Source organism: Rhinolophus sinicus, linkage group LG06 (assembly GCF_036562045.2).
Source record: "Rhinolophus sinicus isolate RSC01 linkage group LG06, ASM3656204v1, whole genome shotgun sequence".
Classification (NCBI taxonomy): domain Eukaryota; kingdom Metazoa; phylum Chordata; class Mammalia; order Chiroptera; family Rhinolophidae; genus Rhinolophus; species Rhinolophus sinicus.
In genome coordinates this window covers 70,100,689-70,112,771 of record NC_133756.1, presented here as the reverse complement: position 1 = coordinate 70,112,771, position 12,083 = coordinate 70,100,689, and the positions used below count along the sequence as shown (strand labels likewise).

At 35.6% G+C, this 12,083-nt stretch overlaps 1 pseudogene; it reads right to left on the bottom strand.

The window, feature by feature from the left end:
* Positions 1-492: 492 nt before the first annotated feature.
* LOC109454607 (nucleolin) lies at positions 493-10,598 on the bottom strand (annotated as a pseudogene).
* Positions 10,599-12,083: the final 1,485 nt, after the last annotated feature.

Here is a 12,083-nt window from a genome sequence, read left to right as displayed (position 1 = left end):
CAATGCCCACAATCCATTATGGGACTCGAGGAATTAACTAGCAACCTTGTGGTCGAGAGCCCACTGGCCCATGTGGGAATCGAACTGGCAGCCTTCGGAGTTAGGAGCATGGAGCTCTAACCGCCTGAGCCACCAGGCCGGCTCCTGTTATTTGTGTATTTAGCCAAGTGATTTTTGATCAATAGTAAACATATATTGGGATCTCTTAAACTTATATGTATATGTACTCCTTTGAAGTGACATTGTTATCAATGTATATAGTTTAGTCTTAACCACCTTTATTTTCTGTCATTAGCACATTCTATTAATTGCCTTTGTCTTTTGCTATTGCATATTGCTAAATAAATTCATCAGCCCCACTCTAGCATGTGTCCCTCCTCCTTCTTTTCCCTGCTCATCATTACAAAGGTTCTGTCATTGATCAGGTAACAGAGTAAAAACCTCAGAGTCTTTTCTTTCAAATGGAAGAGGGAAAGACAGGGATAGAAGAAATTATTCAAATTTCATCTTCTTTCCTTGTGGTTTGTGGTCTCCTCCTCTTCCTCTGCCTCCTCGGAAGTCTCCTTGTCCTTCCAAAGCCTCCCTGGCCTCTGCCACCAAAGCCACCTCAGTCTTCCCTGCCACTACCTTGGCTCCAAATTCACCTCTGCCTCCACCACGAACCCTAAAACCACCTTCACCCTTAAGCTTGGCCCAGTCCGAAGTAACTGTTTCCGTCCATTTCACCATTTTCCATGGCCTCCGTGGTGGCTGTGGCATCTTCCCCCACTGCTGAACTCTACAAAACCAAACCCTTTGGAAGGTCCAGTCATCCAGTCGGTGACTATCCTTGCCAGGACAGAGCCAGCCATCAAATGACTCCTGTAAGGTCACTTCTGTAGTCTCTTCAGACAGACCTCTGACAAACAGTTCTGGAGGGCTGACTTCTTGCATTAGGTGATCCTCTAGGTCTTGCAGCTGTAGCCTGATTGCTCTGCCCTCAATTTCTCTTTTATTATGTGAATTTAAAGCTTTAGCATCTTCAAATGAAACAAGTTCTATAAATGCATACCCTTTAGATTTGCCAGTTTGGTTCTGGGGCACTTTGATCAAAGGTGCCATCTCAAATACTTACTGAAGAGTGTCTTCCGCACTGCAGGAGGGGTTGCTTGAAACCACAGTTTTTGATTCACCACTCCACGTGCTATTCTTTCCACATCTATAACCTTGACTTTGACCTTTCTCTCCGGTATAGTACAGGAAAATGGTCTGCCAATCTATCTCTGCTCTCTGCTTTTCTTTCAACGTTTTTTTCTGCATCAGTTTGCCTTAAATTCAATATAAGCAATCCTTTTAGTCTTTCCATTCTTGCTGATTTATCGGATCTCCATAGCATCTTCAAAAGGCACTTCTTTTAATTCCCTTGAGTAACGTTATCAAGTAGAATTTTAGCCAAAAGTGTTCTTGCATCTCGATCATTTTTATTGTCGTTTCCCTTTGGTTTTTCTAGTTTAATTTCATTGCCAAAGATTTTTAAACCAGTGAATTCCAAGGCTTTCGGTGGGTCTTCAGCAAATTCAAAACCCACAGAGCCAAACTTCTTAGACGGACCAATTCTGACACCCACAACAGCAAGGTCATTTTTAGCAAAAGTGTCACTGATACCAGTTTTTAATTCAGGAGCAGATTTGTTGAAGTTCAGGTTTCCAACAAAGAGATGGAGAGATGTCGTTCGTTCTGTGGCTTCTACTTTCTGTTTCTTGGCTTCAGGAGCTGCTTTCTTTTTGGCCATTTCCTTCTTTCATTTCCGAGGTGCTTCTTTGACAGGCTCTTCCTCCTCTTCATCTTCCTCATCATCATCTTCCTCATCTTCCTCATCGTCTTCGTCATCATCCTCTTTATCTTTGTCCTCAGTGGTGCTCTTGAACTTCACAGGAACAGCTTAGCTTTTGCAGGAGCCTTCTCGCCTTTGGCTGCTGTCATCTCCATAGATTCTTCTTCAGCGTCATCTTCTTCATCGTCCTGATCCTTCTCATCATCTTCCTCCTGGTCATCTTCCTCCTCATCATCTTCACCGTAAGCAGGAGCAGCAGCAGCGTCTGCTTTCATCAACGCTGGCTCAAATTCTTCCTCATCTTCATCTCCATCCTCCTCCTCACTGTCATCACCTCCCTAGCCACTACCTTCCTTCTGCCATTCTTGCCCATTCTCTGCTCCCTCGACTGGGGTGCGGTGGTTGCTATCAATGTTTGCTGGCTGTGGCTCCCATCTCGCCAGGTGTGCCACCGCTTTGGCTGGTGTCACTGTTGCCTTTTGCCAGGGGTGACAACTGCTTTCTTGGTTGGCGTGGCAACTGCCACCTTTTTTGTTAGGGAAACTATCACCTTATTTGCTGGATGTTTTTAATATTTAAATTGAAATTTTAATTACTCTTTTCCTTCAGTCTTTCTTTTTATTTATTTTTTTCTTAAATAGCTTTTTTGAAGTTATGTATTTACTACTAGGTATTACTTTAGCTGCATTCTGCAGTTTTCAATTACCATTTTCATTATTTGGTTTTATTTATTTTAAGTTTGAAATGTTTTATAATTTCCACTATTTTCTTTTTCAATGAGTTATTTAAACATCATTTTAAATTTCCAATATATGGGGAACTTTGTTTTTTCATTGCTGAATTCTATTTTATGTTTCTTTGTCTGAGAATATGATCTTTATGATTTAAAAAAAGTCTTAATTTATGACCTACTGTATGGGTCACATGTTTTGTAAATGCTCTGTGTGGGCTTGATAATAATGCATATTTTTCATGGTTAGTTCAGAATTTACTTAAACATAAATTATATATACATATTTTTATCACAGACATTAATTTATCAATATTCATAATTTTATTCATAAATCCTTTATATTCTTAATATTTTTTCTCTGCTCCTGAGAGGAATGTATTAAAATATTCCACTATAATATTGTTATTGTGATTTTTTTCTCTTATAAGTCTGTCAGTTTCTGCTTTACACTTTTCAAAGTTATGTTGTTAAATGCATAAACTATGTAGTATTACTTATTTTGCATTAATGTTTTCTTAACCTTAAGTTACATTTAAGTGATTTTATAATATAGTTACACAAGATATTAGAATTAATAAGTAGCTTTAGTTAATTAGAATTAATTATGTGTTCTCTGGTGAGTCCTTTTCTATTCCTTCATTTTTAGTTTAGAGTAGGGTTTTAATCATTTAGACAATCTGGTCATCTGTTATTAGATGGCTTTCCTTTGTTCACATTAATCCTGATTACTGATGTATTTGGATTTCTAGCACTTCATATTTTCTTTGCCTTTCCCCCCTCCTTTTTCTGACTTATATTGATGTGATAAAGTTTTCTACAGTTCCTTTTTTCCTCATCTTATAACAGTTTAAAGCTATTGGCAGCATCTGTATTGATTTTTATTTTTATTTTGTTTATTGTTTATGTTTATTGCTGATCCTTAATTCTAACACATATACTTAATTATAAAATCTTTTAACAAATTCAAAAATTATTTAATAGTTCTTATCACCTCTGAAACACAAAACAGAACCTTAGCTTCTTTTGTTTATCCATTAAACAACCTCTCCCCATTTTGTACTGCTATTTAGAGCTTTTCCTAATATTAAAAAGTATAAGCAAATACCATGATTTTGTATTAGAGTATATTACTAATCATACTTACTAGCTGATTGTATCAAGATTTGTGCCCAACTTTATTTCTTACATCCATTTCTTCCTCTGGAGTATATATTAGTAATGAAGATTGTGGTTGGTAGCTCTCTTTTTATATGTCTAAAATGACTTATTTGGGGCTCATTCTTGAATAAGATTTATATATAAAACCTATGCTGACTTTTATCAGCATTTAAAGATGCTATTCTATTGTTTTTCTGGCATCTGTTATAATGCTGACAAGAAATCAAATTGACATTTCTTTGTAGTTTATTTTTTTCTTTCATAGCATTTAAGATTTTGCTTTTTCTCTTATTTTTCCATAGTTTCACTACAATATATCTAGGAGTAGGTTTATTTTTGTTTATCTTCCTTGACACTCTGTACTTCAGAACCAAGGACTAATATCTTTCTTTTATCCTGGAAAATTATCACCTACTATTTCTTCAAAATTTACTATTTCTATCTCTTTGTGCCATACTCCAGGAAAATCATTCAGTACCATTGCTCAACTTATAAATCCTTTTTCTTCATTGTATCCAGTCTATAATATACTTTGCCATTTGAATTCTTCAATTTGAAAATTTCCTGTCTGAAATGTCTTTATTTTTCATTTTCAAAACATCTGTTTCTTCCTATATTTAAAAAAAATTCTATCATTTTTCTCTTAAGTGGATATTAATCCTTCATTCATCTCTTTAAATGTCCTAAATATATTGAAATCTTTGTTATACTATGAATATTATTTTTTTGCTGTGAGTAATATTTTGATTATATTGATTAAATCATTGACTTCCTTTGTATTAAAATTCTCCATCATGTGTTTTGATGTTTTGGTTTGTAGACCTATTTTGAATGGAAGGTTAATTGTGTCATTTGTTGTCTCTTTCTTTCTCCTTATTCTTTCATAAGTAGTATGATGCTTCTTTTCGGCCTCTCCAGCCTTAGAAATGGAGGAAATTCTGTAATGCATATCTGATAACATGGATGAATCTTGAGGCCGTTTTGCTAGATGAAATAAACCAGTCACAGAAGGATAAAAACTGCATAATTCCACTTAAATGAGGTATCTTAAATAGTCAAATACATAGAATCAAAGAGTAGAATTGTGGTTTCCAAGGGTTGAGGCAGAGGGGGAAATGGGGATTTGCTATTCAATCAGAATAACGTTTCAGTCAAGCAAGATAAATGTTTTTGAGATCTGCTGTACAATACTGCAACTATAGTTAACAATACTATGCTGTATACTTAAAATTTTGTAAGAGGTCATATCTCATGTTAAGTATTCTTATTAGCACATTAAAATAAAATTAAAAATATATATTTATCTTGCAAAGTAGTTCTATAAAATGAGATTAACAGACAGTTCCTGGTCCATAGTATTACTAAATAAATGTTTGTTTCATTTTTTTAAATTAAAAAACCCCAAAAATCTAAAAACAGCCTTGCCACACCTTGTACCTCAAGTAATGTCACCTTGTTGGCTGAAGTTGTACCTATTTTCCAAATCTGACAAGCACAGTGCATGAGAGCTACTTATATTTCTTCTACTTAGGTCTTCATTTATGGGAGAAAAAAAATTTTTGACATTAGACCTTCCCAAAAGGCAAAACATCAAAGTCTAGTACCAACTCCATTAAAAAATTCTTAGCAACATTTATATTAATAGTTCCATTTCCAGTTTCCACAGAATTTTCTATGTACTAATGTCTGATTTTTCTCGATAAATCTATTTTAAATTTCAAACATGGCATCATCATTGTTTCTCCAGCACTGCTCATGGTCAGAGCTGAACTATTCCTGTTTCCTGAGTACTTTTTTTTTCAAGTGTATGTCTTTATGTAATCCAATCAAATTTTGGCAATGAGGACCTTAACTCCATCAGACTTATGCATAAATCTGATTCTCTTAGATGTCCTATATTTTCCCCTTTCTTTACCTTTTCTCCTCCTGGTTATCCTAAGATATGTCTAGTTTTACTAAAAGTCAATTTTCCACAAACTTCTGAGTACAGTGTAGCCTGGCCAAGATGGCAGCCACTTCCGAACTCAATGTTTTTCATATTAATTACATTTAATCATACTTAGTTTCATGACATTGAAATAAGCAAAGGAGGAGAAAAGAACCCCAGGATTAATTTTGGGAGTATAGTACAGTAGTCCTCCCTTATCCATGGTTTCCAGAATTTTAGTTGTCCATAGCCAATTGCAGTCCAAAAATATTAAATGGAAAATTCCAGAAATAAATAATTCATAAGTTTTAAATTGTGTGCTGTTGTGAGTAGCATGATAAAATCTCACACTGTCCCACTCCATCCCCGCCTGAGACATGAATCACCCTTTATCCAGTGTCTCCATGCTGTGTACGCTCCCTCCCCGTTTGTTACTTAGTAGCCTTTTGGGATATCAAAAAGTCGTATCTCAGTGCTTGTGTTCAATAGTCTTTATTTTACCTATGATTTCTCATTCACCTTACTTCATCTAGTCATGCAGGCATTTTATCACCTCACATCATCACAAGAAGAAAGATAAGCACAGTACAAAATATTTTGAGAGCGAGATGGCATATACATAACTTTTGTTACAGTATATTGCTATACTTATTCTATTTTATTATTAGTTATTGTTGTTAATCAGTTACAGTGCCTAATTTATAAATTAAACTTTATCATATTTATGTATGGATAGGAAAAAAAAAACAGCATACATAAGGTTCAGGACTATCCACGATTTCAGGCATCCACTGGGAATGTTGGAATATATTCCTTGCAGATAAGGTCGGGACTACTCTACATTATGGTTCTAAAGAAACAGCAGTAGTATTGTTTTTTTTAGAAAAAAAATTTAAAAATTGCCTTAACTCATTCAAAAGTTCTAACAAGTTCTCTTGTGATATCTGTTTGATATAAAAAAGATGATGAGTTGTAGTCCCAGGCAACCATAAATGTTGATGGTTGATCTTGTATTTTTGGCTTCACTATAAGAAGACCAAAGTGATTGTCAATGCAAAGATAACCAAAATGGTTAGATATGTGGTCAATTCTAAAAGATGCTGTGCTGAGGACTGAAAATCGAGAGAGGAACTTTAGTAGATTATTGTGTCATTGAGAATAAATGATGAGCACAAATGCACCTAAAGTAGTCTCACGAATGTGTCTCACTTTTCAGTTCTGTTTTTGTTATCCTTTTGGGCTGCTATCACAAAAATACCATAAATGAGGTGATTTATAAACAACAGATATTTTCTTCTCACAATTCTTGAGGCTGTAAATTCAAGATCAGGGTGCCAGCATGGTTGGGTTCTGGTGAGAATCCTCTTCCAGTCTGCAGCAGATTTGTATCCTCACATGGTAGAGTGCAGAGAGAGAAAGCAAGCTCTCTTGTGACTCTTATAAGTCCTATTCATGGGTGCTCCAGTCTCATGAACTCATATAATCTTAATTGCCTCCCACCTCCTAACACCATCACATTGGAGGGCTGGGTTTCAGCATATAAAGTTTGGAGGACAAAAACATTCAGTCCTTAACAGTGTTGTAAAAGTTTTTAAGAAAGATGTTATAGGATACAATGCTCCGCACAGAATGATTAGATAGGAAGAGTGAAAACTACAAGTTCTTTGAGGCTCATTCATGTCAATCTTTGCTCCTTCAGTGTAGAGACAAAGAGCTAGGATATAGTAATCGTTTATAATGACTGAAAGGTAGGTTCCCAGGAATGGAATGGTATTTTGACATTGCCGTGCTCCTCTGAATTTCTAGCATAACAGAAAAATTATTCTTGGCCAGGCACTTGAATTTCTTTGACAAGCTCATAGCCTTCTGACAAGTTAAAAACATATTCTTGCATATTTGATATCCTGACCTTTGAAATTTTATTTCTCCTACTAAAATATTAAATGATACTATATTTCATTTGATCTAATTGAATATAGCAAAAGATTTTCCTAAATATATGTAAGAAATAAAACTTTTCTCTGAACATTATATTGCTCTACTGACTTAAAAAGCCACTCAGGAATGTGAGTATTATAGACTCTTTTCTGGAGAAATTTTATGAGTACCAAAGAGATGAAAATGATTAACATTTCCTCTTGGTTTCTGCTATTTCTGCAGCTGTCTTGGATCCTGAGAACAACCATACTGTTGAATCTAGCTACTAAAAAGTAAAAAAATACATCATAAACTTGCCCAGAAAAACTTTTTAATCTATTGCTACTCTTCTTTTCTATTTTCTTTCCTTCCTTTTAAGAAAACAAAAATACTTTGGAACAAATTGATTTTATTAGCTAACACATTGATCATACCCTTAGCCTAGGGTTAGAGGATAACTTTAAAAACAATATTAACTAAGGCAATCATCTAATTTTACTTAAATAAAACTGAAAATGTACACCCGACAAAATCATCCGTGAGACTACTTTAGGTGTATTTGTGCTTGTACTTTATTCTCAATGACACAGTAATCTACTAAAGTTCCTCTCTCGATTTTTCTCTTTGCAATCTGGAAGAACAGATTCACCAGTGATTGTGCTCATTTATAAAAGCATCCAAAACAAAATTGAACCCCAAGGCTGATAAGCTATAAAGATGCTGATCAGATCTGAGCAGAATGGACCATGCTTTGGGGCTCGCTCAGCTAAAGATGGTTCTAGAAGACTGATGGCTTTATATTCACAATTACAAACACCACAGCTCTGTCAGATGAATGGAAACTCATGAAATATTGGGCCAGCCCTTTATTAAGTAAAGAATGACATTTTGTAAAATACTTCCTAAGATTTAGTAATTTTTGAAGGTAATTATATTCCCAACATTCTTTGGTAGAAGACATAAATGATACTACAAGAGAGAACAATCCAATAGTGTATACAGGCATAGTTCTACAAAACAAAGATTAATTGATTTTTTAATGGCTCAAGCTAAATGGAATGAACCTTGTCAAATTTATATAATTGTTATCCATAAGAAGTAGAAGTCATAATCGATAAGAAATTAGAGATGTTTGTTCTTTCAGAGTTCCTAACCAAAGAGAGTTTGAATATAAGAAAACAACTTGAAATTATTGTGTTTTCCAAAAATGCAGATAGCTAAAAAATGTAGTTATACTGAGGCAGTATATTAAAAACAATATTGACTTTCAATTTGAGGTTAATGCACATTTATCAGGGATATTGTTAGTCCACAGGATGAGGTTTAGATAGATTTGCTCTTAGTTATTATGTCCTAGAAAGCCTCTATGACTTTTCAGATTAATATTTTGTAACATGACTTTGAATTTGCTTTTCTGAAAATACTTTTTGCCAAATTAGTTTTATTCCTTTTTTTAATTAAAGTTTATTGGAGTGACAATTGTTAGTAAAGTTACATAGATTTCAGGTATACAATTCTGTATTACATCATCTATATATCACATTGTGTGTTCACCACCCAGAGTCAGTTCTCTTTCCATCACCATATGTTTGATCCCCTTCACCCTTATCAACCAACCCCCTATTCCCTTATCCTCCGATAACCACTGAACTATTGTCTGTGTCTATGAGTTTTTGTTTCTTCATTTATTTGTCTTGTTCTTTGTTGTTTTCACTTTTATATACCACATATCAGTGAAACCATATAGTTTTCAACTTATTGTGTCTGACTTATTTTGCTTAGCATGATAATCTCAAGATCCATCCATGTCGTTGCAAATGGTACTATTTCATCTCACGGCAGAATAGCATTTCATTGTGTATATATGCCACAACTTCTTCACCCAATCATCTATCGAAGGACACTTTGTTTCCATGTCTTGGCCACTGTAAATAAAGCTGCAGTGAACATTGGAGCACATATATCTTTACGGATAAATGGTTTCAGATTTTTCGGGTAGGTACCCAGGAGAGGGATTGCTGGATATGGATGCCAATTTAAAGTTTCCTGGATTCTCCAGATTTTATTTCATAATTCTACTGGTGAAACAATGATGAAAATTTATTATCATTACCTAGAGTGGCCTCATTTATCTCTTCTGCTCTTAGCTTCTCTATGAAGAACTTTTATGCTCAGTTCCTCCACAGCCACAGAATTCTCATGGTTTCTCCTGGCTTTCCACTAAAATAGACTTACTCGTATCCCTTATTTGCACAGAAATATACATGAATAATAATAGCTTCTTCTTGTAGTAATAAGAAAATGAAGCTAGAATTATCCAGGCCCTTAAACACTGAAATTAGCAAATTTTGATAATCTCAGAGAATAATTTGAATTAAAATGAGGGAAATTAGATACATTGTAGTATATGTCTCAAAACTGGTTTTTTCTGATATGTACAAATTGTTTTATTGATGTGCAAATTTAATTTGAATTAAAATGTCAGAACAAGATATCTAAGACAGACTGGCTGCTAATATTTTCAAGGCCTCAGGCAAGAGTACACAAATGGAAGTCTACACACCCTATTTGTAAATATTTAAAAGTCATAAATCAAACTAACAGACTCTCAAATAAATATGTCCCACCCTCTTACCTTGACAAATATAAGTTAAAACAACTGGCAGGCAAAATTTGAGTTTGAATTCTAGAACCCCTCGAAGCTTGTGCTACAAGTAATGCCCACAAGGGCTGGCCAAGAGCCTGTGGCCTGTAACCGCTGTCCCCTCCTCTGTCCTGTCCTCTTGTTGTGCATTATAAAGCCCTACAGGCGTTTGTGTGGAGATGCCAGCCTGAATTCTGAACACAATTTACACCTCGAACACAACCAGTCTTTTGGCATCGGTTAAGCCTAGGGGTGTACATATTAATGATACAATCACCTTGGTTTAAATGAGGTCAATGGATCCAAAATGTGAGCTCTGGGCCACATGAGGAGGGACTTCCAGGGTACCAGGTACCCTGAACGTGGTCTCGAAGGTGGTTGAGGACACTGAGTAGCGAGGGCCCATTTTGCCATATAGGCGTATTGCCCACAGGAAGGTCAAGGCTGGAGAAGATTTTCAAAAGCCCAGGGCCCAGGTCAGGGGCCCCTCTTTCCCAGGTATAAAGATAATATTGATCTAAGTTCTCTATCATTCATTAAGATGCAGGATCTAACTCAAGCAAAATCTAACTGAAACAGGATCTAACTCAAACAAAAATGTCTATACATTTTTATAAAAGATTTTGGGGAAAAAAAAAAAAATATATATATATATCACACACACATAAACCCCCCCACACACACACAATACAGAGGGTGCCAAAAAAATGTATACACATTTTAAGAAAGGAAAAAACTGTATTAAAATTGTAAATTTAGCATATAACAATAACAAAAGATAAACTTAGCATATAATGATAACAAAAGATGAATACAAATCATGTGTATACATGTTTTTGGCACCCCCAGTATATATACAATGAAATAGAAACAAAAATAACCAGCATTTAATTGGTGGGAAAATTGGGAGTTATTTAGCCAATTTGAGAATGCATGGTCTGACAATTACGTTTGCGAACTCATCGTAGAAAAAGTACTGCATACCTCATTGCTGAATATCACTATGGTGCCCTTCAAATTACTCCCCTTGGGAAGCTATGAACGAACACCAGCCCCTAGTCCACCCTTCAAAGCAATTTTGGAACTCTTTTTCTGGAATGGTCATCAGAGCTGTCATTGTATAACCCTTGATATGTCCTGAATGTCATCAAAATGTCTTCCTTTCAACATTTCCTTTATCTTCAGGTAAAGAAAGAAGTCATTGGGGGCCAGATCAGGTGAGTAGGGAGGGTGTTCCAATGCAGTTACTTGTTTACTGGCTAAAAACTCCTTCACAGACAGTGCCGTGTCAGCTGGTGTATTGTCGTGATACAAGAGCCATGAATTGTTGGTGAAAAGTTCAGGTTGTCTAATTTTTTCATGCAGCCTTTTCAGCACTTCCAAATAGTAAACTAGATTAACTGTTTGTCCAGTTGGTACAAATTCATAATGAATAATCCCTGATATCAAAAAAGGTTAGCAGCATCGTAGCAACAAGTTCACAAACTTACTTGTGTCTCCTATATATTTCCCAGTGATATTTAAACTAGCTGTGGTTTGTTAGAAAAGGGGAAATTTGGGTAAATCTGTAGTTTAGGTTTGGAGGGATGTGGGGAGCCATGGTTACAGGTAACTCTAAGCTTTACAGAATGGCTCCGTTTATGCTACCTGTTTCCTCCCCCTGAGGCAATTGTCTCTGCCTGCACCTGGGGGGAGCTTGAGCTTGTAAGCTGCTGAGGAATGTGGTGGGAACGGCCAGTTCCCGGACACAGAAGGCTGATGCCTATCAGGGCAATTGATAGAATGGCTCCCCACAGAGGGACTTGTGGTAGACAGGATGTTTGCCTTCCAAAGAAGTCACATCCTAATCTGTGAATGTGTTGCAAAGAAGAATTAAAATCCTGGTTGAAAT